The 5,237-nt window shown below is 33.2% G+C and overlaps 1 long non-coding RNA gene across 1 annotated transcript; it reads left to right on the top strand.

Annotated features, from left to right (window-relative positions):
- The first annotated feature begins 216 nt into the window (after nucleotides 1-216).
- LOC142241891 (uncharacterized) lies at nucleotides 217-1,074 on the top strand. The gene is made up of 3 exons (XR_012723855.1): nucleotides 217-303; nucleotides 370-776; nucleotides 837-1,074. It is a non-coding gene; the product is annotated as an uncharacterized LOC142241891 (long non-coding RNA).
- The last annotated feature ends 4,163 nt before the right edge of the window (nucleotides 1,075-5,237 follow it).

Raw genomic sequence — 5,237 nt, 5'->3', positions numbered from 1 at the left:
TAGTCCGTTTCGTTTATATCAAGCACTGTTCTTTTCTGTTTCTTTTCTTTAATAATATGGCGTTCACACCAAGCATGTTTTGGAGTTTGAAATGTTTTAACTTTACAAGCATTTTAAAACGATTCGTTTTCCCCATACAAACACGTCAATTTTATAATGTAAACGCACCTAATTTGGAATGTGCTCTGACTGAACATACTCTTTTCAAAATATATGTCAAATTATTAAAATAAATTTCATAACAAAAAACAAAGGCTTTGAAGAACATAGGGATGTGAAAATCCCTATGTTTTTGAACAAACGGTGCGTATATTTGAATTTGGGGATTTTCCATGGCATCCACTAAAACATCTTAACTCTGTGTTTTAGAAAAACGAATGAGGAAAACGAGTCAGTGGGAACATAGCACAACCCACATTTCAAACTTTCATTGTAAAAAATTAATATAGTAATATGTAATGTCGAACATCTTTTCGGATTTTTTGGAATATATGTATGTAAAAATAAATGTAAAAAAAAATTGGTGTTCGGTCGGAGCAGGGATTGAACCCACGACCCTTGCTTGCAAGGCGGACATACTAACCATTGCTCCACGTGACCAACAAATGTAATATATTTCTATAATGTTTTGTTTACATCGGCTCGTGGGCGCCGCCAACTATGCTATATAAATATAACTTATAACGATAATTGCCTATTGATGACAATAACAGCTACGTAGCCCAGTGTCTTACAAACAGTATAGTCCTCGGTTCCATTCTCCGTCCAGGCGAAAGGTAAAAGTTAAAAAAAATTTATAAAATTGTATAATTTCTTCAACCTTGTTTGTATTACAGAAAAAGGTGCTAAGAACTAAAAAACCACGTGAATGTGAGAAAGATATGAGGGATAATGTTTCGTTTGCCAGCCGGCGGCGAAAACTACGGTTGTTCTTAAGTCACGTTTGCTGCAGTCCCAGCAGAAGATCACTGACTTTTTTCGGCACTCAACTGCGTAGTGAGTATTTCTTCGCAACACCGGCATATCTGAAGGGGACTCTGCGGTTCTCGTTTGGGGTGGCCGCCTTGAACTCGCCTGGCTCGATCCACTGGGGTAAATCTGAAGGGGACTCTGCTGTTCTCGTTTGGGGTGGCCGCCTTAAATTCGTGTGGCTCGATCCACCGTTGCTGTTCTTGACTGGAACTCTTACGCAACGGGCAGTTCCTCCACATTTCCAGTAATTCACGCAATGTCATAAAGTCTCGTTGACTAATATACATTAGCGTTGCAGGACAATTGTTCTAAGGGGAGGGGCTATAGCCCCCTAGCTAAAAATTAATAGACTGAACTTATAGGTTCAACTACACAGAAAAAAATATTGCCCTGAGGCCAATGATTTAGTGTTCTTAAAATACGAATGCAAAATCGTTCAAAAATAGGACATGTTTTTCAACACTTTATTTTAAAGTTGTTTTTTACTTGAAACATGAAATAATTTCTACTGGAATTCGATCCTGAATTTGGAAAAAAATTGTCGTTAACTCGTTTTTAAAGGACTTTGATAGCATATGAAGAAAAAATTTGAAAATACGAAAAATCAAAAATTGCTTCCTAGAAGCAGGTACACATAGCCCAAATTTAAAAGAGAATTGTGTCTTAAAAGTAACTTTACTTGTATTCTCCGCTTCTTTGGCTCGGAATTAATACCAAAATTTTTAAAGTAAAGACAAAATCTTTGGAAACCCACATGCTTTTTTTGTGTAATGTTTTATTTTATGAACTTTAATAAAAGATCAGACATCAACATAATTAAACTCAAAAAAAAGTTTACTTGGATCCAAAGATTTTGATATTGATTCCGAGCCAAAGATGCGGCTTCTTTAAAATAAAGAAATTTTTACGGACCTCCCTGGCTTTAAATCTAGGATCAATAAAATTAAAATTGGATACAGATCTTATTCATCGAATTTTTATTCTCTTTTTGCGATATATTAATAAAGGTATTTATGTACAAACAAATTCCAATTTCAAAATCCAAATTATGCCAGGTACTTCAAAGTAAAAACCGTTTTCTTAATGCTGAAAAAACTTTAAACCAAAGATGCAAATCCTTAAAATAAGTCTTAGCCTATATTTGAAGCGTTTTTATCTTAAATTTAAAAATTCAATATGTCAGTTGAGTTAAAGACGATTTCTTTAAATTAAAAATGTTTTTCTTTATTTTAAGGAAAATTTGCATTACTTCAAAGATCTACAACTTCAGGAGAGAGACGAAAAATTTCAAGATTTGTGTTCTAAATTTAATGGAAAAAAAATTTTTGAAGCAAGGATTATAAACTTTCTTTTAATTAAAATGTCATTATTTTGAAGAATTTTGTCCTTAAAATCGCGTAAACTTTTTCCCAGCAAAAAATATCTGAGTTGTTCTAAAGGCACAACTTTAAAAGCACTTCCAAAAATGCCCTCACAAAGAAGTTAATTATTTCAACTACACCGGAAGTTTTTTAATTCAATGTTTTATAACTCGTTTTTTTTTTTATAATTTTAATGTGTAATTTTTGTTTTTTTTTTCTTTTCAAATAGGTTAAAAAGAATTAATAAAATGGTACAAGTGCTAACTCCATTCTAGAACAAGTATATACAGTAGTAAGTTCGGCCGGGCAGAATTTTAAATTCCCACCACCATGAATCAAATATAATAGTTTCCTTTGAAAACTCTTCGTCGGAGCGGGTATGTTGATAATATATGTAGGATTTCAGGGGGTTTGATGACAGATATTCTTCCCAGCAGATCAATTCAACCAGTACTAGATCAGATTCTGGATTTATAACAACCAATTTTTTTTAATTTTAACAAGTAAGGAAAGTCTAAGGTCGGGTGGGGCCAACTATATTATACCCTGCACCACTATGTAGATCCAAATTTTCGAAACCATACCACCTCCGTCAAATGTGTTGGGGTTACATATAAAGGTTTGCCCCAAATACATACATTTAAATATCACTCGATCTGGACAGAATTTGATAGACTTCTACAAAATCTGTAGACTCAAAATTTAAGTCGGCTAATGCACTAGGGTGGAACACAATGTTAGTAAAAAATATGGGAAACATTTAAATCTAAAGTAATTTTAAGGAAACTTCGCAAAAGTTTATTTATGATTTATCGCTCGATACGTACACTGATAGAAAAAGTTTCGTTAAATTAACGAAATGTGTCATTAAAAGTGAGCCAATGAAACAAATTCGTTAATACAACGAAATTTTTCGTTATTATAACGTATTTTCTGTTAATCAACGTAACGTTTCGTAATATTAACGAATATTTTCGTTGTATTAATGAAAATGTTTCGTTATATCAATGAAAAATGTTCGTTGGCTCAATTTTAATGAAATTTTCTTTGTGTGTATGTATTAGAAGTTTAGGAAAATTAGAGTAATTTTTACAACTTTTCGACTAAGCAGTGGCGATTTTACAAGGAAAATGTTGGTATTTTGACCATTTTTGTCGAAATCAGAAAAACATATATATGGGAGCTATATCTAAATCTGAACCGATTTCAACCCAATTTGGCACGCATAGCTACAATGCTAATTCTACTCCCTGTGCAAAATTTCAACTAAATCGGAGCAAAAAATTGGCCTCTGTGGTCATATGAGTGTAAATCGGGCGAAAGCTATATATGGGAGCTATATCTAAATCTGAACCGATTTCAATAAAATTTGGCACACTTGACTATAGTACTAATTGTTCTTCTTTTGCAAAATTTAAAGCAAATTAGAGTAAAACTCTTGCTTCTGGGGCCATATAAGTCCATATCGGGCGGAATATATATGGGAGCTATATCTAAATCTGAACCGATCTAAACCAAAATCAGTAGGGTTCTATTCTGAGCCAAAACATATACTTGCGTCAAATTTGAAGTCGAATGGACTAAAACTGCGACCTAGACTTTGATTACAAAAATGTGTTCACGGACAGACGGACATGGCTATATCGACTCAGGAGCCCACCCTGAGCATTTTTGCCAAAGACACCATGTGTCTATCTCGTCTCCTTCTGGGTGTTACAAACATATGCACTAACTTATAATACCCTGTTCCACAGTGTGGCGCAGGGTATAAAAACATATCGTGTAAATGATGAAAAAAGCCTTGATTTGAAATCTTAAATCTGTAGATTTTTACTGCCATTATTTAAATGATAATGAGGAGCAAAATCTGGAAATTTTACTTTTAGTTTCAAGCAATTTTTATGATCAGTGCTCCTGTTATACCCTCAAGAAGTGAAATCGGTCGATCGATCAAAGTCTTACATAATGGACCGGTAGAAATAAATGCGATACAAATTTTTGATGGTCTAAAATACCATTATATTTACATTTTCAGGCAAAGTGGATAAAAACTACAGATTCTAGCAGCCCAAGAAATAAATCCGGGAGGTAGGTCTATATAGGGGCTATACCAAAACATGGACCAATACTCAAAATTTTCGACACACCTCTTAATGTTCTTCAAATACCTCTAGAATTGCAGACAAATTGGGTAAAAACTACAAATTCTAGAAGCCCAAGAAGTAAAATCGGGCGATCAGTCTATAAGGGGGTTATACCAAAACTTGGACCGATACGGACCATTTTCGACACACCTCTTTATAGTCCTAAAATACCTCTATATTTCTAATTTCTGGCACATTGGATAAAAACTACGGATTCTAGAAGTCCAAGAAGTAAATTTGGGAGATCGGTCTATATGGGAGCTACACCGAAACATGGACCGATACACCCCATTTTCTGCACACCTATTTGTGGTCCCAAAATACATTCATATTACAGTCATCGTTTCTCCTCCAACTCCACTACCACTACCAGACTCAAAAAGAACTTTTTCACTAATTTTTTGCCGATTTTTTTTTGCGGCATTATTAATATATGTATTTATGAAAGAATAGTTTTAATATCAATTACTATTTTGTTAATTAAATTGACTAAAAATCAGACTAAACAAAAATAATTAAGGAGCTTTATTTATTAAACTAAACATAAATTTAAATTTAAGCTCAACCACAGTTTTATTTTATAAATATCAGACTTCAAGTATTTACTTATAATAAAGAAACTAACTTACTATTTAGAAGACAATGTTAAGAAATAAAACTATTTATTGCCATCGGCAACTGCTACCAAAACTCAAGTAATTTGATTGTGTATGAAAGTCTTTAGCGCAACTTTGTGTATTTACTTGTTTGATTTTATATA

The sequence above is a fragment of the Haematobia irritans genome, chromosome 5 (genome assembly GCF_050003625.1).
Source record: "Haematobia irritans isolate KBUSLIRL chromosome 5, ASM5000362v1, whole genome shotgun sequence".
NCBI lineage: Eukaryota > Metazoa > Arthropoda > Insecta > Diptera > Muscidae > Haematobia > Haematobia irritans.
This window is presented reverse-complemented; position numbering and strand designations above follow the sequence as displayed.